The sequence below is a fragment of the Drosophila serrata genome, unplaced genomic scaffold, assembly GCF_035046125.1.
Source record: "Drosophila serrata isolate PLE 108 unplaced genomic scaffold, ASM3504612v1 contig_240, whole genome shotgun sequence".
NCBI classification, from domain to species: domain Eukaryota; kingdom Metazoa; phylum Arthropoda; class Insecta; order Diptera; family Drosophilidae; genus Drosophila; species Drosophila serrata.
Window position 1 is genome coordinate 1,690,531 of NW_028257138.1, and position 27,814 is coordinate 1,718,344.

Sequence of the window (27,814 nt, forward strand, 5' to 3'; positions counted from 1 at the left end):
AGAAGCAACGAGGGAAAAAATCCAGTTAAGAGAAAACGTTAAGACCCAAAGACCCGCTCGTGGGATGATATCACGCGCTCGTTTAAGACTCGCCTCGCATGTGTGAAAAAGTTAGCTCACGAGCTCACAAATATTTAAATCTTCATATTTATAAATAAATAGTGAGATACAAAAAAAGTTTTCCCTAAAACGTGTTCTCACCTCTTGAGCTAAGAAATAATAATATCAAAGGTTGATTGATGAGACAAACGCGACACATTTCTCCCGGAGGGCCGGGTGAAAGTGTCCATCACAAAATCCACGAAATTGATAGTTATTCTTCGATTTGCGATGCTTGACCCCGTTTTTTTCAACCATAACTCCCATTGCGCATGCTCAGAGTGTGACCGAAGCTGCGTTTGCAACCTGTGCCCCCATCGCGAGCATCAAGTGTGACCTTTTGCGTGGAGAGTACAGCTGCGTCAGCTGACATTTGCCATGCGCCGACACCGCACCGGCTTAAAAAGGTCAACAACCAGCATCTAACACAAATAGAGTTGGGCTTTTCTAAAGATTTTTTGGCTTTGAGGTGAATAAAGGGTGTTTGCTTGATGGGAGCAGGTATTTTAATTGATTTCTTTTACAAGGTTTTGATTGCATAGTTGTGCTCAGTTTTTATGACTTTTGGTAGGGTCTATAAACAGTTTCATTGAGTTTTTTATAGGGGAATGTTTTATGGGTTTTGCCATTTTAATTGAATTCAAGATCGGTATGAGGGGCTTAGAACGTGAGTTTTAAAATTTATTATATAAATTGTTATTGAATTTCTGCAGTAATTTCTTAACATTGTATTTGAATCTATTTATTGGGTAAAGAATATATGAAGGGAGAAACATGATTGCATAGGTGGAGAGGCTACATTAATATTTTGATTAATTACATTCGTGAAAAGTATTTATTTCTTAATTTCCCAGCCTTTAATTAGTCTCAAGTCAGTTTAGAAACAATGCCGGCTACTTGTGCCATCATGCATCCTTGAAATTAAGAAACAACATCAACATCCACTTGAGCATTACTTTCATCTCAGTATTTGCGACGAATGCGGATATAAATTCTATGCCTCATCATCCCGGGGCCCAAAAAACTCCATCTATCTATCTGTCTGTCTGTGTGCTGGGTGGGTCGTGGGTCGTATTTAATTAAAATCCCTCAATGTCCCTACACACACACACAGCCTGTGCTTATTATTTTGTACCCTCTTATTACGCCAGCGAAAAAAGGACAGGGAGATGGGCCTGGAGCTGAAGCTGTAGCTGTAGCTGTAGAGAGAAACAGACAGATTTCTCATTAGCTGAAAAAGAAGATGCTGGTTTATGCTAAAGCCTAACAACATTAACACAACACACGGCACATGGAGCCGAGTCGAGCAGAGCTGTTGCGTTTGCTTTTGCTTCTGCAGCTGTCTCATTACCGCCACAACCCCTCGGCAGGAGCACCCACTCCCGCCCGGCCCCTCGAACTCCCCCGTGACGTGACTTTAAGACAGCGCAACATTTTATTCAACTCGCTAAGCCTTCTGCTGCCGCTGCAACCTTTCAAAGGTTCACGAAAATGTAAATGCAAAAACTGCACGAAAAAAGTGGTGGTGGGGGTGGGGCAGAATAAAGTCCTGCAGCAAACCGAAAAAAAATAAAGCAGGGATCCACTGCCCCCTCTGTCCCTCTCCTTTCTAGCAGGGCTTTGGCACTTCACACTGAATACTTTTACATTTTTATAGGACTGACGCATCGCAGACATCGCATCAGTTGCCGGCTGCCTGGCCTGGCCTGTTGTCTTGCAATTATAAATGTTTAATGCTGCTCCGGCCCTGGGTCCATGAAACCATTTTTCAGCTTTGAAACATAGCTAGCCGATCAATTGATACCCTAGAAAGTTCCCAGCAAGATACAATCATTGTAGTTCCTTAGAAAATAGTTTCAAAACATTTAATTTAATTTATTAAATATTAAAAAGAGTTAAAAAGGATCTTTTAATTATGGATGTGTGCTCTCAAGCAGTAAAGGGGCTCAAATTAAATATTTTAAATATTTAATGTTTAAAAATGTACTCTTTATTTTTATTTCATCTTCAACTGCCATACAATCAGATGAGATATATATAGCACAAAATTTTGATTTTAACTGCTTAGCTCAACCAAATAAGTACTTGTCCCATTATAAATCCACCCACAACATCTTTTTGCAAACTTTCCCAGCTTGGTTTTATAGCCTTTGTGCAGGGGGACAAAAAAAGTAAAATAGAAGACATGTGCAGCATGTAAATAAGGCATTGCATCCGAAAAACCCATTCACAGTAATTCAAATGGCCGAAAGGAACTCCATTCGTGACGTATTTAGTTATGACGAACAAAAACGGTTCAGCATTTATGCATTTTATTGGGCACCAATTGAGGCATGTTCCTATACTAGGAACTGTATGTACTAGGATATATAATACCAGCTGGTAACAAAAAGAACCAGGGCATTGAATTAAATACGTGCAATGTTTGCCCAGTTTGCCGGCATTTTTCCCTCGTTCTCGGACAGTGACTGGTGGGAAACTGTTACTGTTACTGTGACTCCAAATGTGACTGTGACTGCGTCTATACTACATATATATCTTTTTTGGACAATCCAATGCCACCCAAACCATACCCATGACATACATAATTTTCAACTCTTTTTCTACCTATGGTAATTGCAATGGGAATCGTAGAGAGATGCAGGCAAGAAGGGCTGGGCTGCCCCCGTCTCTCATTCATATTCATAACATCGTTTCATTTTGGCTTTTTGCTTGGGCTAGCTACCTGGTCCAGTGCAGAGTCCAGTCCAAGCGACCGACTGAACACTTTTGCAGTAACTGTGAAACGTTGCAAAAAGCGTACAACCAAAGCCAAAAGGACACAAAAGCTTTATCGCGCTGCGGGGCTATAGTTTTTTCGGTAGTGAATTCCCTTAATGAAAATCGGGTGGGAGAGCGGAGGAGAGTAGGGCATGGGCAGCGGCTCCTTTCAAATTCATTCTACTATTATGCCCGCCTTTTAATTGTTTGCTTTTGGATAGTGCCGGGTCTCTCATCAATCTATTATTTATTGACTGCTTGGGAATTTCCTAATAGAACTTCGGCTTTCCCGAAGTTAGCTTCCTTTCTTTTTTCTACTTTAATACATTTTTGTATCTTATATTTAAATTTAAACTAAAACAGAGTTTAATTGGCCCATTCTGACATTGATAGTTTCTCTGTTTATCTGTTTCGACAATCAATTGATTTGTGTCGGTAGAGAATTCGCTTTTATCGCCATTCAATTCAATTTTCGCACATTTCACACTATATTTTCGTGAACACGCAGTTTTATTTACGAATTGTGCCATTTTCGGCCGACACAGAGACAAATAGAAATGCACAATTTCATGACTAATTTGCTGAAAAATGACTGAACAATGTCAACAGCAGAGCAACAACATTTGCATGCATCCTTTGTAGATATATATTCGTACATATGTATATATAAATGCACATCTTCTATGAAGGAGTGTGCGGCGCTGCACAGGAAGTTGGCAACGCTTTGGGCCATGTTGGAATTTTCGGGCCAAGATAGCACGAGAGGGGAGTGGTGGGGCGACAAGTGCGATATTGACAAAGCGTATGCCAGGCAAATTAAATATAATGGGGATCTACCCTACTTATTCTGCTCCCTTTGCTCTCGCCCCGACAAAACAGTTGAAAAGACAATAAAAGAAAGGAAAGCGGGAAAGCCGGCAAAAAGTTGCCTCGGCTTATGGAAAAGTTTCCCATTTTCCCCTCGTTTTCCGCCACTGCTGCTCCTGTTTTTGGGGCTCTGAAAACTGCAAACAAGTGTGTGTACACGGGAGTCTCCGGTCTCTCAGAATGAGACAAACTTGTGATCGATTCTACGGCACTGAATTGTCTTTACGAGCACGTACTAACAACGTGGAAACGTGGCCAAAAATTTTAAGAAAAAATCCGTAAACTCTGGGTTCTCAAAAAGGCATTATGAAGCTGAAAAGTTATATCCAAGTAGTTCAATGTTTACAGAAAGATCCATGTAAACCTTTATCAGCACATTGCTGGGATTTAAATTATTTATTATTCATTAATTAAATCGCGAAAAATGTGTACTTTTTTTTAGAAGAAAAAGTACAGTTGAATCAGTGATTTGGTGACTCTGTATGTTCCGCTTGAAATCTCTTTCGTCCTTAATTTTTGTGGTTATCATCACGTACCATTGTGCTTCCCATTCCCCGGCCACTTTCCCGTTTTCCCTTTTTCCAAAGCACACAAAAACTGCAGCTCGCACAACCCATTTTGTGATGTCGATTGTTATTTTTAGTCGAACGTACGCGCTCGCTCGAGTACTCGCTTGATGATAATTGCAATTATTGTTTTTCTTTATATTCAAACGAAAATTATTTATTTATTCTGCTGGCGGGGCAGCTGAGCTGGCTTGGCTGTGATGGTGGTGAATCACACATAAGCTCTGTCGAGTTGTTACTCACCCATGCAGGTTGCGTACGGAGCACAGTTGGTCGAGCCAAGTAATCGACTAATTTGACGTGAATAGAAATAAGCTCGCTTGATTGACTCAACTTTCCCATATTCTCTCGCACGATTTCTTCCCCTTTCCATATCTTCTATATCTCTTAGTCGGTCGCAACGGATCGGATCGGGGGAATTGTGTCAGGTTTGTTTGGCCATTACACACATTTCCATTGCTTCTTTTTATTTGGAGCTCAATGCAGTTGGCTTTGATTTGGGTCATGATTTGGGCTCTTGATAAAATGCACACAGAAAAATTTGGCTTTCATTTGATGAGATAAAAAAGGAATAATAATGCACGAGACTAAACATTTTAAAAGAATATTTATTAAAACGATTTGTTTCACCTCTTCCAGTAATTAGAAAATATTCAATTTATTCTCTTTGAATTCTATGAATTTCTTACACATCTTAATTACTCTTTAAATATAAAATATTCATAAATTCCTTTTAATAACTATATGCTTAATTACTTAATTATAAAAAATAGCAAACTTATTTCGTTCAGTGCATTACTAGCTTACAAATCCACCTGCAATTCCAGTTGCATGAATATACATCCAGAAGTTGCGCTGGGTTTCTCGGTTCTGTGTTTTTGTTTTGGGTCTCATGGGGAAAATGCTGGCGATTAGATAAGCTTTATGTGGGTTACTGGCCGCGTGGGCAGGTGAGGAGGCATGGGCCACAGTATAGTATACAAGGTGTTCCTTATCAGTCAACACAACATACACATACGAACGCTCCACTAAAGTCTGATAATATTTCCCTGAGTTTTATTTGGTCAGTTATAGAACCGAGTGAAGGGAAGCCAACATGTGAGGAATGCAATTTGAGTTGGACAAATTATATTGTTATTTCGCATAGAAAATAAATGTTACAAAGATTTTTCTAGAGCACGCTTAGATGCTGTTGTAAAGTAATAAACCCAAAATCTTCTCAGATTCTTTCCCTCGTCACATTTATATCCCTTTAGACATTAGCTAATTGGAAATGTAAAATAATTTGCCACACACAATATGGCCGGAATTATGATCTCGGGGCTTATGGCCATCATTCATAACAGGGCATACCACACATGTTTCCATATTTTAATACTCTTGCAGAGCATTCTAGTTTTAGTCAGAAGCTTGTCACGGTGTGAAGGAATCATTTCCGACCCTATAAATCATATATATTCTTGATCAGCATCAACAGCTGAATCGATCTAGCTATGTCCGAAAAAAATTAAGTTTTTTCAAACTTTTTTAAAGTCGTTAAAATTGTCAAAAATTTATAAAAATTTGTATTTTATTAAATATTAAATCGAGTATACAGATTTATTTACCTATGGAGTTTTCCGAAATAGAAGTAATGCATTGTTTTATTAGTTATACGTTTTTTAAAATAAATTGAAGTTGGGGAAAGATCAGTCATAATACGAATAGTTTAGTTTAGATAGATTTCCGATTAAATCCTTTAAATCGATTGCAAACTGCAAGGGTATATAAACTTCAGCATGCCGAAGTTAGTTTCCTTTCTGGTTGGCCATAAATTCAATTAAAATTTCATCAATGTCGAAATTGCCGAACGCATATATACACTTACATCTCATTCTATTCAGGCACGCCCTGGTCCTTCGTAATTTAATCAATATTTGAACATCGTTTTTCTATTCTATTATGGTTAGCTTTCAAATGGCATTCGATTGAAGGAAGAAAATGCCCTGTAATTGCAGCATTAAATCATAATCAGTGAGGGGGCGTGGCGAGGTTGGCCTAACTGTGAATATTTCCGTATTTTAATTAAATGTGCAGTTTTAATTAAATTTACATGACTGACTAAATTGAATGGTCGAACCAATGCAGCAGACTGACTTATTGGCTCGGTTTTTGGGGCCTTCGGACTGGCTGTTTCCGGCTCTCGATTTTTTCGGTGGCACGGGGCTTCCTGATGACCCCGAAAGTGCAAAATAATTGAAAATAATGTTGCGCTGGGCATTATAATTATTAATTATATCAAATCATAATGCATTTGTGCACTGAACACACGGGTCGAGGTTCGACACGAACGTAAATAAGCATCGGTAAGCAGATGGGAGTGCGAGAAAAATTAATGACGGCAAAAAATTACTGCCATAAATTAACCAATCATTTAGGATGCAAAAACGGTTTAAATAATAAGTAATCAAGCCGTATTCACATGGACATTAATACGGCTAAGCAAATCAATCAACAGACAGAAGTTTTTTCTCCGAGATACTCATTGGAAATTCAACAAAAGAAAACTGGGTAAAAGGAATTATCGAAAAGATAATAATAATCAGCGGGGAAAAAAGCCAATCATAAAATGTATGAAACAGATTGTGTGTTGTGAATGAAAACATGTCTTGCTGAAATAAATAATTGCAATTATTAAATATTCATAATCAGCTTTAATTGGTTATGAATGCACTGCTTAATATAAAGTGAAACGTGCCTTAAATAAGATTTAAATGGGAGAAAATACAAGTATATAAATCGTTAAAAGATATACATTGCATTTTTTATAAATAATTAATCAAGGCAGAAATGGTTAAAGAGAAAATAAAGGTAGAAAAATAACTGTATTCCCTACAATGATTTATTTTTGAAATAACTATGAGTAAGCTGGTGTTGGAGGTTGACTCACTGTGGAAATATTTACTTTTTTACAATTTATTTTTGTGTAATTTATAGATATTCTTGACTGTAAACTTAACTGCTTAAAATATAAAAAATTACATTAGTTATAATTAAATTTATGTAATCCATAATTCAAGCTTCAACTCGCAAAAAACCAACCCCTTCCATTGTTCTGACCCAAAAATTGTGCTCATTTGTAGACCTTAGCAACAAGTCTAAGCCACCAGAAAAAAATACGAGTTCAGAGACTCGCATTCGTGCCATGTTTTTCTTGGTAGTAACTACTACGCCCTGGCTTCATCATCAGCTACCTGCGAACAAAAGCTTCGAACAAAACGAACAATCTTTGGTTATATATCTCTGAAATGCTAAAGTTTGTTCGCTCTCCGTTCCCCCCTCTCTGCCGGATTTTTAATTTCGTATCTCACGGATACAACACAGAACCGGTTTCTGTGTGTTTTCAGTGTTTTCAGTGCTTTTTTCGTATTTTATTTGACTTTTCGCTGTGTGTGTTGTTTCCAACTAGTTTCCATTTTAGTTCATTATTACTTGGCTGTTTTTATTTCCCAACATTTCTACAAGTATTTCTACGTTTTTCTTTTACCTTGTAGTGTTTATGTTGTTGTTGTTGTATATTTTTTCCCGACTGTTCTCTTTGAAGCGTAAAAAACCAAAGCACGCACACATGCGTAATGGCTGGCAGTGTGTTAATATCTTTAACTGTTATTATTGTTGTTGACTTTTGTTGCCTTAGCTGTTCTACATTATTGCCTTTTATTTGGTTCTGTTGTTGTTGTTGTAATTTTTCTCTCGTTTATGTTTTTTGTTTATTCAATGGGTGTTGGCGGAGAGAGAGAGAGAGAGAAAGAGAGGGAGCGAGAGCTGAAAAAAGAGAGGTAGTCAGCGACCGAGTGTATGTGTGGCTGTGTGAGAGAATTGTTAAAGTTAATTATTTTATATTTGTAGTGCTTGCACGTTGTATTTGCTCAACTTTTTTCATTCGCTTCTTGGCTGTTTGACTTTTAAAAAAAAATACAAAACACAAAAGAAGTAACCAACGGAAAAGGTCTGTGTGAAAAGCGAGTTAACACCCCGCACAGAACCCCCTCGAGGGAGCCGCCAATTTGACAGTTTCAGGTTTCAGGTTTGACCCATTTAATTTCATTTTATTGCTTTTTTGAGTCTGACTGGAGGGGGCGTGGTGCCTGAACTCGGATCCTCAACAAGTCTGACTTGCTTGTCACACAAAAAAAGTAAGGGAAAGGAAATGGGGAATAATACTAATTAATTAGTTAAAGAGAAGCTAAAGATTATTCATGAATTCATCATTGAAAGTATGGTGATTGATTTCTGTTGTTACTTGTAAGAAAAACACCCACCAAAAGGCATTAGCAATTGTTTCTTTATTGTAGAGTAATATACTACACTTAAAACTCTATGTATGATTATACGTCATGTGCGTTTACGCTTTTCCAAGCCATAACTAATATTTGCACACATCCCATACACATAATTAAAAGCTGTTTGTTGTCTTCCATATTTTTCTGCTGCTAATGATAATTCCGGGTGCGGACAGGCACTCACCATAAATGTCTAAATTTGTTTGGCTGGCAATTAAGACGGTTAGAGACACTGCCAATTTGTGGAGTGGGAGGACAGTGTATGGTGGTTAGTGGACAGTGTAGATGAGATGCCATGCCAGGGGCTCGTTATACGTCCATTGTTGGGCTTAGCTCTCATTTCACACAGTGGGCAGTGAGGGGAGTGTGGCAATCATGGGTTAACGAGGTTGGGAGGGGGTGTGGATCCTACACCTTGGCCACACACAAACAAGTGCTCCTGCGGCTAGGCAATCTCGGCTGCCATCTCCCTGAAAATTATGTTTAATTTGATAAATGTCTTATGTTCGTGCAACAAAACAGTTGTCAGCTGGCAGGCTGGTTACTGTTACTGCTGCTGCTGCTGCTGCACTGACCGAAAATTGTGTAAAAAAGATATCTTACAATTAAAAATATTAAGAATTTGTACAAGTTGTTTCTATGCAAATGAGATGAAGAAAACAATTTAAAAAAGAGAATATCTTAACTTAATTACTCTTATTTCTTCCTGTGAACAGGAATTGGATATCCCGAAACAATACTCTCTTTAGGTGTGTGTGTGTCTCAATGAGAGGGGGTGTGTGCCAGTCATTTACTCATTTATTGGCCAGACAATAGCCTCCATTGAACACAAAGATTGACAGACTGACTCGACCGAGATTAGGATTGATGTTAGCATATTAACATGTCAATTCGAAGGGCTGGCAGCAGGTATGTTGGCCTGGCCAACTCTTTATTCGGTTTGATTGGATGGCCTGTAAAGGGCTTGCTTCCCTCGACTTTCGTTCACGTCTCTTTATTAAGTTTTCATTACGGCCTAATGGCGTGCGTGACTAGGCCCTTATCACAACGAAAGAAATGCAGGAAAAAAGTGAAAAGCTTCGGCAATAAAAGCGGCCGAAAAACACATAGAATTAAAATTAAATTTAAATAAATTGCACAACACACGCACTTCTACTGGGAATAACCCTACCCCGCTTGCCCACACTTTTTGGCCATATTTTTTTAAGGTAATTACTTTCTAAGTGAGCGTGTGAGTGCGTGAGTCAGGCCGACAGGCAGACAGACAGGAAAGTTTTTCACTTTATGGCATTTAATATATAAAAGTTGCGGAAAAGGGCTTGCCAAGAAGACGGGGTAACTATAACTATAAAAAACTGTACAGAGAGAGAGCCAAAGTTTTTTCCCCTTAACCAGCTTTGGGCTTAGTCACGCCTGTTAACTTATCGCTCGGAATGAATATTTCCATTTATTCTAGACTCTTTTCTTTTGCTAGTCTACCCAAGTCAGATAGTGTGCGGGATTTATCAGTCAGCGACTTGACTTTATATAAATACTATTTTTTATTTGCCACTTTTGGCCCCAGTAGTAAGACGGTCTAAATAAAAAAACGTATTCTTGGTAAACAAAAATGGGGGGAATGGCTGGTAAAAAGTTCAAGTGTGTCGCTGTGGATTATACGAGGATGAACACGAACTGGAGGGCGGGGTGAAATGTCTCTAGGGTTAAATAGTGCCAATTAATTATTAATGCCAAGTTAAAGCTCTAAAAAGGCAGGTAAATAAACTCTGTCAAGGCATTCTCGCATGGTTTTCTTGATAACGAACTCACCTTTTGGGGCTCTCGGTGATAACAGCCATTAAAATAAAGTCTAAGGTATTGAGTAACATTCTCTGATTAAATTCTTGCATCATAACTATTTTATGTATTAATTTTCTAGCAACTTTACCACTTGAATTTCCAATTTCCCCGTTCTCACAATTTCGTTTTCTACGCCCTTCAAAAACTGGTAACTTTCACCGGAGCAGAGAATCATGTCTGTAATATAAATTCCCATATAGAGCGAATGAAATGTTCTCATATTTTATACAGACAAACATTTGACCCATCGCTTTCCATCTTTCTAATTTCCGCATTTAATTCAGTAATTAAAAGCGACGGCAACTCACAGAAAAACACACGAAAAACTCTCTTACACCCGAGAAGCAGAAACAACTTTCACCTATCCAGTCGCTTGGCATTTACAGTGTCGACGAAAAGTTTTTAGCACCGATCACGACGCTTGGAGTGAGAAAAATGTGGAATTAAAGCCATAAACGAACTTTTGCGTAGCAGAGCAAACTATTCGGCAGTCGAAAATGCATTTTCCCCCTCCGACTAGGAGTAATTAAAATGTTTACCAACAAAATAAATGCTATGGTGAGCAATAAGTGGCGCGTCATTCACAAATTTTATAATTTCACATATTGATAATGAATTTTATTTGTTCTATTAACTGGCAATATTTGGTCAAATTTGATTGTTGTAATTATGCCTGTAACACGATAAAATTATGACCATTACCACTGCCACACCGCCCTTTTCGTATATAAACATAAGTGAAAAATTATTATTTTCATAATCCAATTATGGCAAATTATTTAATGCATCCAGTCCCTGTGTGCAAAATTATTCTAGTTATAGCTCTATAATGTGTGTTTTTCTGATTTTCCATTGTTTGGCTTAAATCACGGAAATAATTCTGATTTTTCGCTTAATTTATGTATCCATAAACGAATTAATACCTATGTGTTTCACATAATTCTCTCTGTAAGCCTCCAGGCTAAAATCTTAATTTTGAATGCAATTATTTGTGTTTAATCATTGCGTATTTATACGAAATTGTTATGTTTAAGAATCGCTACTAGACTTGATTAAAGCCTGTCCGCAGATATTTCAAGGTCTGGCAGGCAGCATTTAGAACAAGTTTTGCTGCCTCTCTGGAAATCTAGTTTGGCTTAACTTGCTCTGCAATCTGTGCACTCCACAAGTTGCTTTTTTGTTGTATTTTTTGTTTTTCTGCCCCAGACAACGGATGCCTCGTAAATGGTTTACAACTTTGTCGCCAACTAAGTAAAAGCCGGCTTAAGTGAAAGGGCAAAGAGGGGCGACTGCTGACCCGGCCAGTAGAACGTCATTAGGCGCCCAAATTCAATTTTCCTGCACTTAAGTGATTGCAGATGGCTTAGAACTTGGTAGGACAAAAACGAGGGCATTAGCAGCACCAGCAACTACTGCTAAATCAAGGCCAGCCAGACAGTCGAATCTTTAAGCGGCTGCTTAAAACTCGACAAGCAGAAACACCAGCAACGCCAGCAAATATTGCACAAAAAATCGCTTATGGATCGCTTAAGCAGCAGCAACATCGCTTGTTTAAGCAGCAGCCGAGCAGAGCGGCAACATGGTTACCGACAGCAGCACAAACAGCATCAGCAACATCGGCTACACTTGCAGCAGCAACGCCAACAGCTGCAGTGGTAACAAAGCCATGCAGAGAGAGAAATTAGTGCTTATTTGCACTTATTAAATACTGAAATTTAGTATTTAATTGCTCGATTTTAAAAGAATTTAATCAAGAATTATCTCGTTTTCTGATTACTTTAACAATGATTCCCGGTTGAAGAAATTACAAATTGCAGGGTATTATTAATCACGGCAGAATCTTGTTACGCTGTGAAGGAGTCGTTTCCGACCCTATAAATCATATATATTCTTGATCAGCGTCAAGAGATGAGTAGATGTGGCTATGTAGAGTAATTAACACAAAAACAACAAACTTTAAGAAGTTCTCCACTTTGAAATTAATGATTTTTTGGCTTGTATTTTTAAACTTTAATTTGTCGTAAAAAATTGTTATAAGATATCGGTAGATATATACTCCAACAACAACAAAAAACACTCTATAATGATTCCAATATTTCCTTCAAATCATTCAAAAACTCCCTCATTATTAGTCAAAGTTTCGTTCAAGTGTTTCTTTCTGTGTAACCATTGCCTGCAACTGCTTCTACGCCATTCGAGCAACAAAACTCCGGCTCAAAAGCCATAGCCAGAGCAAATCGACCCAGTTTGAAGGGGCCCAGCCCAGTTCAGCCCAGCCCGAAGCCAACTACCACTGCTCCGGCGGTAGTGGCAACTGTAGTTGGCTCTTGACTGGGTCAAGTAAAACCTTTTTGTCAGCGATAAACAGCGACTGCAACCAAGTCCAATTTAACGGTTGGCCATAAACTGAGCGACCGGCTTGACAGCAGCCCAACAAAAGCCAGCAACTTGCGGACTAGAAGCACTTTAGTTGGGATTTCGGTTCTCGGTTCTCGGTTTCTGGTTTTGGCCTACAATTTTCGTGACGTTCTGTGGCGCCCATAAAAGAGAAAAAATCATAAATAAATGCGATCGTTACAGCTGGGCCCGGAAAGGCAATGAAATGTTTTTTGGGCTGCCTCCAAATTAGCAGTTTTTGGTGTAATTATTATTGCCACAGTTTGCGGTTATGCAAAAATGTAAAAATAAAGTTGAGACAAAACAAAGGCAAAGAAAGAGGCAAATGGCAATGACATAAGACCCTGCCTAAGCGACAAATAATTGCGATTCTCTGAAACCGTTTGTAGTATTCGAGTATTTCGCTTTCATTTCGCTGACATTGAGCATTTTTATGAATGGCAGCGCGACTGACTGACTGACTCACCCGCCTCAATTGCACTAATTGAAAATGATTCACGAGGCGACGAGTGCGGGTGTGAGTGTGAGTGTGGCTCGCTCTAATCAAACGGCCTGGTGGCCTGTTTTTGGTTTTCGCCAATTTCCCTCCCCTCTGAATAAGTCGCCACCGGCTGTGGGACTCGTTTTAGCCGAGATTGCAGGCCATGGAAACGTGTTCTTTGGCAGGGCCTTTCGGGGTTTTCCCAGAAAATTGAACGGTTAGTACGGCCGGTCAAATGCCTGTGTGTGACGATGTATTTTCGCTCCAGTAAAATTTCTGTATTGGATTTTTGGGGGAAATGTCTATAAATTGAACAGACGTCGTCGTTGTCGTCGGCTGCAAAATCAAATGAAATTTTGTTTGGCGCCAGAACGAGAAGCAGAGGAAATGCAATGGATTTTGCTGACCAAACTGATAGATTAGTGACAGATATTCTGAGTGAATTTTTGGGGTGCAGGCAACAAATTTCCCAAAACAATTTTTCAACCTACAAATTGAAGAGAACATTTGTGCTAGCAGTTGAACACTGTGACTCTTTAAATTGGAAAGCTGGGAAATTCGTTAGGTTTTGTAGATATTTCGACATTATACGGAATATGAAATGATTGATAATTATTTTGATGTGTGTAACTTGTGTAATTTTAGCTTAAAAACTGTATTGCTAACTATTTTTCTATACAGAACTATTTATATACTGAAATAGAACTTAAATCCTTAGTTCCTTCATAAAATTCCCCAACTAATTCCCAAATTTTCTCTGCTTTTCTCATTCTAGGTAAGTTTCAATTCAATCCCATGTGATTTCACGTAAGTCGAATCGAAATTTATGCATCTGAAGCAAACTATTCGGGATGCCCGGCACGCAGTCCCATAGACGTCACTTGTTGGCCCGCTCTCTGTGGCTGCCGGAAAAACTATTAAAAAAGAATTATCACCTTCTCGAAAATGTCATCAGCTTGCCGATGGCGACAGACACGCCGAACCATGAAAATTATAGATAAAAGAAAAACAGAAGCCGGGAAGAAAGAAGGAAAAGAAAAGAAAGTTGCTGTCACAATTGGTAAACAGAAAACGGCCTCGAAAGCGGAAGCCAAATTGTAAACAAAAGCCGAGAAAACTTTTGCGCTTCCATGCGTATTTTTATTTGGCTTTTGTTTTTGTTTTTAGAAACTTAATTTTTTTTATAATTTAGCGTTTAGTTATTCGTGCTGTTGACGGGCTCAAATGTTTCGGGCCGTTGACAGCTGGTGGAAAGGCACACCGAACTCCGCGCTCCACTCTTCGGAGTCAGGTTCAAGGCGATTTTGTTTACGTTTTCCGTAGGGAGAAGTTCAACCCGAAGGTGTGAGAAAAGTAAACAGACACGCCCTCCCTTCTCACTCCCCGGAGTAATAGCAAATGCACACACACCACACGCCCATAATTAAAGCAAAACAAAAGGCGTGTGGCCTGCACACAGACACACAGGGGCCGACAAGACAAGAGGGCAGGTCATAAATATCTTCTGCTGAAAAGTCGGAAAATCTTTTTGTTCATTTTCATTGACAGGAAGGTTGTGGCAATTAACACGTCCCGCTGGGAGTTTTCAAGAACTTTCAATCCACTCAAATCCGCAAATACCAATCGGAATTGGTAACAGTTAATGGTTGTTTAACCCTGAAATATACAAAGGAAAATAATTTAGGTTCATAATTTCATAATTTGGTTCAGAAAATATTTAGTTTTTTTTTACATAGCTTGCAAAGCGCACAGAAGTTTATCGAAACTATAACTATTGCTAAAATAAATTGTCCCACACAAAAAATGATTCCGTTTACAATTTTTATAAACTACCACTCAGTATGTGAATTCCAAAAATATTTTTCTTACTGTATATCAATAAATAGTTTATTTTCTGTGTTCCTTTTTTCATCTCGTGATCGCTTCCTACTTTTATATATAATTTTCTGGCAGTGCACCCTTCAATTACTTGCAGCACGTGTTTGTTACAAGTGCAGGCAAATTGCAATCCGATTACGATTACGAATCAACTGCAATCAAGTACAACAACTGCAAATGTCATTGGCCTCGCCTGAACTTCACTTCTCTCCGTTCACGCTGTGAGTGTTACCTTTCCATTTTCCCCTTACATTTTCCTGCCCTGCCCTGCGCTGCCCGCACTATTTCGCCAAGAGTTTCCCCCGCTGGTGCGCTTTCATCAAATTGTTTTCCGGCTTTTGTTTTTATTCGCTCCCTAGCCTGCCAATTTTTTTGTATATTCCACTGCTTTGCGGTTTTCGTGATTTTTAGCTTGTGGTATGGTTTAGGTACATTTTTTGTTTGGGGGCGTGGCCAGGACGAGATAAAACTTTAAGGCAATTTTCTGCAATTTCATTCTGGGACAAATCGAAAGGTACAAATGCAATTTCAACTAAAGTTTTAACGTTACAAACTCTAATTGAATTTCAAACGTTGGCCACTAACAGTGGGCTTGGACATTTGGTTCCTTTTTTTGGGGGGCGTTTCATGACAAATCAATTGACTTGCAAACCGAAATGAAATCAAATGTTTTGCGGCTCAAAAACCAAAATCCGCAAATGTTTTCCAATGTTGTGTGTGTGCGCCTATGTTTTTTTTCATTAGGTTTTTCATCTGTCGATCCGAATGCGACACAAAGTGCAAACCAGGCGAAACAAATCCACAGAATATTCTCCAATCGAGGAGATTTAGATATATATATATATATACAGCCATGGCTACTTTCGGTGGTGGTGGTGGGGGCGGTGTGGAACCACAATCTGTTGCACACATGATTTCATTTTTATTTCCCATTAAAAGCGCATAAAAATCAAACAATGGACAGAGAATAAATAGTAGAATTTCTAACTGAAAAAATATTTATTTGCTGCTATATAGTGTATAAATATCAGAGTAGCGAAATTGGTCCGGGATTTGTGGTGGCCTCACACTCCCTTCCCCAAAACTTTTTATTGGGTTAGTGGTTGGACGAGGGAGCGTCGTAAGGGGTCTATTATTATTTAAATTGAATTGTGTCCTCGTGTGAGCCTTAAATAGAGTTTGGGCGTGGTTATGCCTGATGTCTGAGTGCAAATTGGGTTCAGTTATGTTAAATAATTAAATTGAATTGCTAAATGAAATAGACATGAGTATTTTTTTAGCTCCTTTAATATGGATTTCATTTAAAAATGTTAAGAAAATACTCGTTCCTCATTTGAAGTGTTTGTCGTGATTGATCCCAAACACTTTCCCCTGATAAACTCTGCACACACATTTTCCTAGTTATTTATAGCAGAATCCCAAAACTGAAACGATCCCGAAAGTGTAAACACTTGAGGCAGACAGACAGCTTCCATTCTGCCTCTGAAGCTGTGCACCATTCAGTGCCCTTTTGTGCTCATTATTCTTCATTATTTGTAGTTTGATTGTTTTACTGATGCACCGCCTGTACCCCTCCCATAAACCCTGTTTAATTTCAAGAAAAAATATTTATTGATTGCACACACACTCCCAGGAAATGGTGCATGGAGTATACACAAAGCTGCCGAAGGGAGGATGTGTGGCATTTTTAAAGAATGCCAATTGTGACGGGTATTGGGATGGGTGTGGGTGTGGGTGAGGGAACGGGAAAGGGCAGGGGTTTGGGGATGGTAAAGGGAGCCAAAAGAATCCAGGAGTGATGCCACTTGAGTGCCAGACAAGTGCCGAGCTTTGCATGCCAAGTAGGGGTTTTGCATCTGTCAGATGCGTGGATACAGTGGGAGAGAACTCATAACTAAAAACAGGAGGGTAACCAAGTAACTCATATTTCGAGGTGATTTAAGAGAACAAAAAGTTTTTAAGTTTCTTTATTTTTTATTCCAATTAATACATTCAAATTAAATTAAATAATCGTCAAATATTCACTTGGAAAAATGTATATTCAGTGAGTACTGACTGTGTTCCATGGAAGTTATTGCTGCGAAAATTTATTACAGACTAATTAGTCATGCTGATAAATCTCAACTAGCTGCAGTCTCTTGAGCTCCCAAGTTTCTGTGCATTCTCCTCGGTATTTTGAGTGTTTTTCTTTTTTTGGTTTTTTTTTAGAGGGCGTATGCATAAATCCCTTAATAAAAAGTGGGGGTGATGACAATTGCAGAGGGTGGAACAGAACGTATCCACGCCCCAAAGAACCACCTCTTATCGTAGTGAACATCACTGGAGTTCCGCTTGGCAGGCAGCCGGAATCGCTTCTCGGATGCAGTTCGACGTTCACCAATCGATGTCGTTCGCATTTGCTCCATTTCTCCATCTGTATCTGTTTCTGTAAATGTATCTCTAGCTGTAGCTGTAGCTGGATCTCTCCAGTCATTCCAGCAGCAGTGGCATGTGTGGCACACACAAGTGCCTTGCCATGCCTTTCTCTCAAGTGGTCTTGTTCTTTTTGTTTATGCATCTCGCTGGCTGTCCCTTTTTCTGTGGCTTAGTTTTGCATTTCGCTTTGTTTATTCGTCAATGACGAGTGACAAGAAACATGCAACACCACTGCCAACAATGAGACCTACAACAAATAGGGATAAACAATGGCTCCTGCCTGCCTAGTGCCTTGTGCCTTGTGCCTGCTCAATTTAATTTCCTTTAATTCCTACGGCTTCTGCGGTCGTTGTCATTGTTTATTCAATTTACTCTCCCTCCATTGGGTTTTTGAATTTTCGTTTTATGAAAACGTTTGGAAAATATTTCCGTTTTGATTTGACAAGGCGTTGATTGAAATGGGTTACAGCATTCATTAGCCTCCTCAAATGGGAATTCGATTTTAAAGCAATTGATTTCTGTGCGGTTCAATCATCGAGAATTTTAAATGTGTGGAGGTGAAAAGCTATTAAATGTTGAGTTGAGTGATTTGCTAAAAAGAGAAAATCAAATTAGAATAAATCTAGAAATTCTTTAAACGTATCAACCAGTTGGGAACATAAAAAGGGCTACAATTGTAATAAATTTAAAATATTGTAGTAGAAATACTACAGTTTATTTTAGGAAAAACAAAACCAGAAACCCCACTAAATATCCATTAAAAATCCCAGGAAATCAAAGCTCTAAATAAGGGTAATTAAGATGGATGATATGTGGTTCCAGAAACGCACCGTTAGGATGCGTGGAAAGATCTCTTCAATAGCAAATAACATGACAAAGCCTAATTTCATCAACTAGCTACTTATGTGAGTATGTGAAATTGAAGTCACGGCTTTAAAAAAGAATACAACATTTTCGCCTTCTCATCTACACAAATATTGGAGGAAAAAAGAACACATCTCAGGCAGCATTTTCAGCTTGGCTTTCCCAGGCTTGTCCAACAACTTGATGTTTTCATTTTACCTTTTATTCTTGGTCAATGATTTACATTTTCATGTAAATGTGTGAGTTCAAAGAAAAACAAAAGTTAATTGTTAAAAATGAGTAAGGGGGGGAAGGGGGAGGGGAATGTACAAAAACCCATACAAATTTCTGCATAATAATTATGAGAAAACACAAGGAAAAACGACGATTTAATAACAAGGAATAAAAAATAAACAAGAAAACGTGCGGGGGAAAAGGTACAAGCCGAGAAGAGTTCCCCCCCTTGTGCAAAAGTCTAAACATACAGTTATGAATGATTTCCGCCTAGTTTTTTGAGAGGGAGAAAGTTGGTTTGTGCTTTTTATCATTTTTTTAAGTAATTTCGGAGGTTGACTTGGTTTCATTTGAAGCTTTTTTCTCTCTGCAAGTGACATTGATTAAGTTGACAAGTTGTTTCGGTCCCAAGAAGGCCAATTATAGGCCCTCTCGCATGTACATTTTAATTGACGTAAAGTAAACTGTTAGCCTTTTATTTGTTTCTGTCATCTTGGCACCCTGCGTAGGTGTTTATTTCTCTCTGCTTTGAGATCGATTAAAGCCGTATTCAAGGTGGAACCGAAAATGCTGAGAGATCTCAGCTCCACTTGACAATTTCCTGCAATTTTCTCAGTTGGTTTGTGTATTTTCTGCCTGAATGAAGTTTTGCGCAGAGCTAGGGAAAAAATAAGCAAAACAAAAAACTAAAAAACAATTAGGTTGTTTCGAAAAATCCATAGAGAACTCACTTTTAGAGTGGGGGCTGGGGGAATGTGTGATGTTTGCTGTTGTGTTAAACTTTTTCTCTCAGTTCGCTCGGCCGTTGTTCATGTTGTTTCGCTTTGCTTTTGCGCTGCTTTTGTAATTGCAACATAATTTGCTATTACATGCTACTTTTTGTGTTTTGTGTTTTGTGGGTCTCTGGGTCTCGCAGCTGCTTCAAATGGTCACGGAGAATCGGGGGCAGGCAGCAGGAGAGGCACCGGGGCATAGAAGACAATTACCAGCAATTAGAAACGAATTGCTTAAAGAATGAGGGAAAAAAGTCCAAGAGTATTCGCACAAGTGGAAACAACAACAGGAAATGGAGTGAGCTCAGCAAACCGAAATTTAAAGTTCAGCAAAAGAAATAAAGAAGAAATATTTACATTTAAGAAGAGTTTGTAAAGATAAATAATCAACCAACGTTAGTTGCTACAAAAATAGAAAAATAATAATAATAACACATAAAGTTTCGGACATTTATAAGTGAGTATGTCAATGTTTATTTTAAATACTCGGGGCATATCTTAATTCTTTGCTGGTCTCCAATATAATATTTATCTTAGAATATCCAATAAAAACACATATTTTAAAGTTACTTGAAAAAGATATCTGTGTTATGCAACCAAAGGACGTTTTGAATTTATTTAAACCTAGCATCATACATTATAATTGGAGGTATGTTGTTAAATATACTCATATATCTCTTGCTCTGCCTGGAAACTGCCAGATAATTCCCAATTAGCAACAAATTTTGTGCTGGTCCTGGCAAAAAAATCAACCTGCACTTGTATCTCTGACTTTCCGGAGGCCCGAAGGCAAGGCTGCAGATACGGATACCCCTACCTGCATATACGTATATATATGTTTGTACGCTTAGTGGTAAATACCAAAGAAAAAAGCCAGTTAAATGGCAATTCGTGTTTTGCGTTTTGTACAAGGCGCACTGGGACATACAAATTGTAACAATAAATGCAACACGGTTCGCCACGGTTTTAGTAAACTATTTTTCGCTACACACCAGCAGACTGTGTGTAAGGGCTGCAAATTGCTGTTGTTGCGTATGAAAACGTAATTAACAACATTTTACCGTATATAGTGCATATATTTTTGTAACTTTTCAATTCGCTGGAGTGAGGGCAGGAAAACGGGGAAAAACTGTGGGGGAAAATGTGAGGGAAACTGGGAAAAATTGCATAACTTATGGCCTCGTTTGCGTACTCTCTTTTTTCCCGTTGCTGCAACGACTGCTGCCTGCGACAATTAACTCACTTAAAATACTTTTGCCCTAGAGTCGCATTTAATGATTAATATTACCATTTTTTCACTCACTTTTTGCCTTTCTGCTTTGAGCGGCAGCAAAAAACAATTGCTTTGATTGCCAAAACAGGAATTAATAAAATTAATATGGAATGGCCCATCAAAGTCAATTGAGGCCCATCGTAAAAAAACGAAAACTATTTCCATGCTCAATTGATGAAGTTCATGCCCCCAGAAACGACTGCCTCGAAAAGGGAACTTGCCACTTGAACTGAGAGTAGAATTTTAATGAATATGCCAGAGGGCACAAGCCGCAAGCCACAGAAATAAAATACTTCTCAAGTGACTCAGTTGGAGATTAAGCCGATTTCACTTATGTTGTCCGAAATTCAAAATAAATCAAGTGTATATAGCGGCTTTTGACCATATAAATCTATTTGAGGTCTTAAAATAGCGCATAAGCATAACAACAAAATATGTAGAACAAATAGTAAATAATAATCTGAGTATGCAGATGTATTAATCTGTTATAAACTTGCACAGCCTGACTACCGTTTCGAAATTATTGCATTTTTGGGTTATATATGAATTTATAAAGATTTGGATGGAAGGAAAATTTGTTATAAAAATATATATTGATAAATAACAATTAAAAGAATGCTAATATTTCAATCTTGGTTATTATCTATTTCCGATACGATCCTTTTCAATTCAATGCAAATGGCAATGGTATACAAACTTTATTGTGCCGAAGTAAGCTCCCTTTCTAGATGAAATTTTATTTTAGGCATTTAGAGTACCAAAAAATTACGTATACGCACGTAAATTATATATATTATGGATCAGAATCAACAGCCGAGTCCATCTAGCTATGTCAGACAAACAAATTTTTTTTTAAAAATTTTTATAATTTTATAAGGGGTACATTGGTAAAGTTGTCAAAAATTTAAAATTTTAAATCGAGTCTGGGAGATTTATTAACCCTATTAAAATCTGACATGAAGAGCTTTCTAAATTGGAATTAAATCTTTTTTTGGCTTAGTTATGCATTTTTTATTTTTTATTTATTGCAATAAATGTAATAAAAATTCCGACTATTGTTCTAACGGTTAATTATAAAACTGATTGATGGTGAACTGATGAAAGAGATTCTGTCCAATATATAAACCTAATAATATTTACAGTCATAGGGTGATATTTCGTGTTCATGTTTTTAAACCAGCTTTAAATTTATTCAAAAGTTAAAATATTTATATATTCCACTAGTTTCTTGCCCTGAGGTTCTTTTTTTAAATATTTTGTTATATTATGTCCTGGTCTTGCCTACCTGGATATAATTATGCATATGTCCTATATGGGCCTTACATTGCTATGCCTGCGCTGCCCTTACCTATATATATGTTAATGCATTTGTATATTTTTTTAATGCCACTTAAAATACAAATTGCCTAGATCTCCGTATGCTGAAGGGCTTCAAAAACCCCCACGACCTGACTATATATGTATGTATATGCTATATGCGTAATTGTCTCAATTATTCACCAAAATGAGCCGCCATGCAAGCGGGTTGTGTGTGATTTCTGCAGAGCAACCAGCCGGGTGCCCAGCCACCCCCCTTAACCCCATAGTACCCATGCCGCACTCGTCCCCGTTAACCCTTCTCTTATCCGAACGGTTTGCATTTAGGGGCAAGAGCGAACGCGCGTTGCAAATTACATTTGTATGCGTTTTGTGCACGCATTGCAATCGCTTGCATATAAATTGCGCCGCAAATGCAAAGCCACAACAATTGTTGCCTCGTGGTCCCCTTGCAGCCCCCTCTATTGCTGCACCCCTGCGCCAAACAGTAGTGCACCCCTCATTGCATTTAGGGCCCCCTCCTGCCCCCTGCAAAATCCACTGCAGCCCCTGGGATCGCCGCTTTAGGCAGTCATTAATGCGCCCGCCATGATGATGACTATCTTATGCTTATGCATGTTGACTTCAACTTGGGCGCTTCGAACACTGAGAGAAATCTAAATATCGTTAAAAATAAATATTTCAAACGTTATAGGAGGAATACAAGTATTTAACAATATATGTATCTGTTGTGATTTATTTCTCGCAACTTGCTTGTTGGACTTGAAATCAAAGCGAAACAGAAGCATTCACTATATATCACCGCACTATTTTGCTCCTTAGCTTTCTTCGAATGGAATCAAGTTTATTTCACAGTGTATGGGTGGAAGGAGGCAGTTACAATTGCAGACGGCGCCTGCTCCACATTTGGCAGCTAAAACCGACTCGGAATGCTGTTTGCTGTTGGCTGAACGTTGATGACTTGATGTTGACTCGCCGCTCGATTTATTTGCTGAGCTGCGATTTACATGAAAATTTACCGCACAAAATTTAAAGCAACTCTGTGGCGGTTTCCCCGAATCCTTAACAATGGCACTACCTCAACCCACACCCCCTTTGGCACTGCAATTAAACCATTTTTTTGTGCCCTGACTGGCTTGCTAACTGGAAACTGGCCAAGAGTGGTCCGGACTTTGGATTACTCGGGGAATGTATGTAATTAGTGCGGCTTCGAAATTCCCCTGACTCCGAGGGCTGTGGCTAACTTTGTCTGATCTGCGGTTTATTGCCGGTCTCGAGCTTATGTATACGTAATTTATGAATTTTAAGCAATATCCGGTGGTGAATTTTGGGTTTCAAATTGTAGACAATTGAGTGTAATTCAGAGGGTGGATAGTAGGGAAGATGTGGGTTTTAAGAGAAAGTGTGGTGAGGCTTAAAGAATTGCAAGATAACACTTTAAGTGAAGTTGGTACGAAGTGGTTTCATTTAAATTTAAACAAATTATATTTTCATAGGGTTGAAGTTTAGATGAGGCCTGTTTTATTACTTTGCATTGCACTCTTTTTTTTATCACAAAACGCAAAATTGTATCTCTAAATACTTTTGAATTAATTAAACATATCTGCTGCTGTCAAGTACACTTTTGTGCGTAATTAATGTAGAATGTTTTGTTTAATAATAATTTTCCCCCAACAAGCGAGTTTTATCCTAACGGGAAATATTTCAAGTCTATCAACACGTGTCTTTGAAATTAATTGAGTTTCAAATTATTAACAGCAAATGCCACGCACATTGCGAACATTTTCAAAGATAAAAAGTATTATAATTAATATGTAATTAAAAGCCAATTAAAAGCCGCGGACAAACGAAGAGCGGTCAGAGCGGGTAACTTGTCGTCGTCGTTGACTTTCCCCTTAAAAGCCCCGGGACACGCCCGTTCCCCTTATAAAAGGTTAAATACATGAAATATGAATTGTATAATTTGCACAGCGCAAATTACTTTCGCCAGGTGAATTAATCACTGCCACAAGTATGAGCAGGCTATTTGCATAAAAGCCACCACCGTCGGCGTCGTAATCAATCTAATTACTGTCAATTTCCAGGGGGTTTCCCCACTTTGGAGATTTCGGAACCCGCATCTTTTTCTGGCCAGGTGAGTGCAACGCACCGAATTCGAAAACTGGAAAATGCTGTCAACTGAAAATGGAAAGCTAACATCAATTATGCAGCGGGCTCACTCGCCGGCCCGGCCAGTTTTGCACTCTCGGGCTCTCGGACTCTAAAAACTCTGCGAACTCGAACCGAGGCAATTAATTTACGAGCTCAGTGAGCATTGGCTTAGCTTTCACATCACTCTGGCAAATAGATAAGAGCCAAAGCCGAAGCCTGAAGCTGAAGCCTGGCCAAAAGCGTCGCACTAATCCATGGCCTGGCCTACACACAGTCTCACACAGATCTCGCGTCAGTTTTATGGCATTTAGCTGTTGCTTTTTATGATATTGCCTGGATATATATACGTATTTTCTGGCAACGGAGAGCAACTAGCCAACTGGCCAACTGGCAACTGGCAACTGCCATTGCCATTGCACTGCAGCCTGTGTAAGTGGCTCTAATCCTGTCCAGCAGTTTGGCAGCAGTGACCCGGCTGCCAGCCATATCAAAGTGAAAGGGGTTTGCCCCCCGTAACCGCAAAACAAACACTGGCCAACACAACAAAACACAACATATCACCCGAAACACACACGCAAACTTGGTCTGAAGTCACTTTGCATTTGGTAGCATGATTTTCCTAAAGCACCGAAGGTTCAAACCGTTTTCCCACTGCACTTAAGCCCTCTGCCCAGTGTTTTCCCACTGCCAGATAATCCGCTGCCATTTTTGGGGCCAGTGAGCACAAAAAGCATAAATAGCCAGCACTTAAATTATAGGTCTAAATCCATGAAATTAGTTAATAGCCAAGAAAATATATGTAGGTACCTTGACCTGAGGTCTGAACATTATTGCAATTTGTTTTGGTTAACGAAATGTTTCTAATTTGTAAATCAGGTTTGAAAAAATGATTTTTTTTATTAAAATTAAAAATCGTTTACGAAAACCCTTGCAGGGTATTATAATTTCAGTAAGAAGCTTCTAACTTGTGAAGGAATCATTTTCGACCCTATAAATCATATATATTCTTGATCAGCATGCACAGGGAAATCTTTCTAGGCATATAGAAAAGAACAAAATTTTTTGAAATTTTTACTCATAAATTTTATTATGTTAGTTCCATGTCTTTAATTTTCAAAAATCGTCAAAAATTTAAATGTTTTAAAATTTAAATTTGAGAATGCAGATTTGTTAACCTATTAAAAACTAGCACAGAACAGCTTTCCGAATCGGAATTAATTCTTTTTTGGCTGAGTTTGGAGTTTTTAGTTATAAAAATATCGTCATACAAATATCGCCGAAGAAGCAAAGAATGCGAATATTTCTACCCTTATAATTTGAGTAAGAAGCTTAAAACGCAGTGAAGGAGTCATTTCCGACCCTATAAATCATATATATTCTTGATCAGCATGCACAGGGGAATCTTTCTAGGCATATAGAAAAGAACAAAATTTTTTGAAATTTTTATTCATAAATTTTATTATGTTAGTTCCATGTCTTTAATTTTCAAAAATCGTCAAAAATTTAAATGTTTTAAAATTTAAATTTGAGAATGCAGATTTGTTAACCTATTAAAAACTAGCACAGAACAACTTTCCGAATCGGAATTAATTCTTTTTTGCCTGCGCTAGAAGTTTTTTAAACTTTGACAAGTAACGAAAATTTTAAGCTAAATATTATACCTTTTCGATACGATCCTATTTAATTTAAATGCAAACGGCAGCGGTATACGTGTCGAAGAAAGCACCGATTCTGGAAAAAATTTCATTTAAGCAGTAATAGTTCCAAAAAATTACGTATACGCACAGTTGAAATTTTTCTCTTTGCAGAGTACAATAATTGTATTTATATTTTTCAATATTTTAAAAATTTTATGAGGGGTTGTTACATCGTTGAAATTGAAAATTTCTTAAATTTATTAAAATTTTTAAAAGAGTATACAGATTTATTAGCCTAATAAAATCTATTTTAGGAAAGATTTCCAATTTAAAATTATGGCCTTTTTGGCTTATGCCATAAAAAAATGTCGGATCCCCGAAGTTAGTTTTCTTTCTTGTTGAACATAAATATTTATAATTTACATTGTAATAATTATTAATGATCTAATTGCAATCTGCAAGGGTGCAGAGTTCTAAAGTTAGTTTCCTGCCTTGTTTTTAAAGTGAATTTCAGGAATTGAAAACAATTTCTCCTCAAATTTTCGTGACCTTACAGTTTCAACCTATATTGTGCTGATCATGATGAGGACAAAAACTCTCTTTTGATTTCCTACAAAACTTTTACAACGGAACTCTCTAATACACCGCCGCCCCTTGAATTTTCCCCCACCCCGCCTCCTTCTGCATTTTCCGCCTTGGCAAAGTGTTGGGTTATGTGGGCGTGGCATCAGGTGGAAATGGCAGCCTTTGTTTTCCCATTTGGACATGCAATGCTGCACTTTTTTGTGTGTTGTCTCCCGCTCTTATTCGGTGTTGCTTTCAATTCTGTTTGTTTTGTTGCAGTTTATTTTTGTACTTTTTTTTGGCCTTAGTAGTTTCCTTTTTTTTGGCATGGGGTGTTGTAGTCGAGTTTGCCATTTCCGTGGCACTCATGCGTATAATTTTGCTTGAGGCTGTCGCCGAGTACGGAACAATAAGGCCAAAGCCAGAGCCAGAACCGGAGCCAGAGCCCTACCGAGCTCCTAGCCTGGAAAAGTTGAATGTCTGAAGTAAAGCCAAAAACTGGCACCCATACTGTGACGTATGCGCCATATGACAAAACAAAAAGCCAGCACAAGTAACCGCAAAAACAGAGACAAAAAATCATCGAACTGAAATTGGAAAAAGTGTAAAAGCTTTCCAGAGGAAAAGGGGAGTAAGCCTTCTTCTTCTGTTAAGTTTTATGCAGAAATTGATGTTCATTTTTGCATTTTGTTCTCCCTCTTTGATTACATTTTACTGAAAAATGTTGGGAAAATTCCCTCAGCGACTTAAAGCCTTAAATTACGGGCTCGAATTGACAATTGTCACATGGCTGGGCACAACACGGAGAGGAGGAGTAAAAATTTTCCCCGCTCGGGGTTGACGATTTTTCCACGCTTCAATGCCCCATTTCATGGGCTCCGTTCGTGAGTGGACAATGGACAATGCTGAAGAATCCAATCCGTTCTTCTTTATTTTTCGTATATTTTTTTTTCTGCTGGATTTTATTCGCCGGTCTTTTGTTCGCGGGCACAACAACAACGTGTTAATGCCGCTGCACAAAAATGTGCATTGGAAAAACCTTTAAATATTTTTCTTCGATTTTGCCCCTCTCTTTTTCTGCCCTCTTTTGCCTTCCGCTGAAGTTTATTTATCTAAGTTTAAGATCAACACGAAGGCAACCCCTTGAGAAAGTCCCACTGCTCGGCCACCGCCCCAACTCCTTTTGCAACATGCAATCATGCCACCACCTGCTGCTGCTGATGTTGCACGAAAGCCACATACTAAGGGCACTTGAAAAAATGTAGTTTTCTTTAAAATAAATCGTATTTATATACAGGGTATTTTATTTTTTAAATTGTCATCACTAAAACTATATATTGAAGCAGAGTTCAGGAGACTGTTATTGCATTATAAATAAACAACGTGTTGTGTATAGAT

General features: G+C 38.3%; 1 protein-coding gene and 1 long non-coding RNA gene across 13 annotated transcripts in view; both read left to right on the top strand.

Annotated features, from left to right (window-relative positions):
* The window catches only part of Fas3 (fasciclin 3), a 292,347-nt gene that overhangs the window by 206,734 nt on the left and 57,799 nt on the right, over window positions 1-27,814 (top strand). The gene's annotated exons all lie outside the window — the stretch shown is intronic.
* LOC147643964 (uncharacterized) lies at window positions 5-11,004 on the top strand. 2 transcript variants are annotated; one of them, XR_015271106.1, is made up of 3 exons: window positions 5-10,468; window positions 10,533-10,628; window positions 10,685-11,004. It is a non-coding gene; the product is annotated as an uncharacterized LOC147643964 (long non-coding RNA). The 2 variants fall into 2 exon arrangements; XR_015271107.1 differs by having other exon boundaries at window positions 10,738-11,004.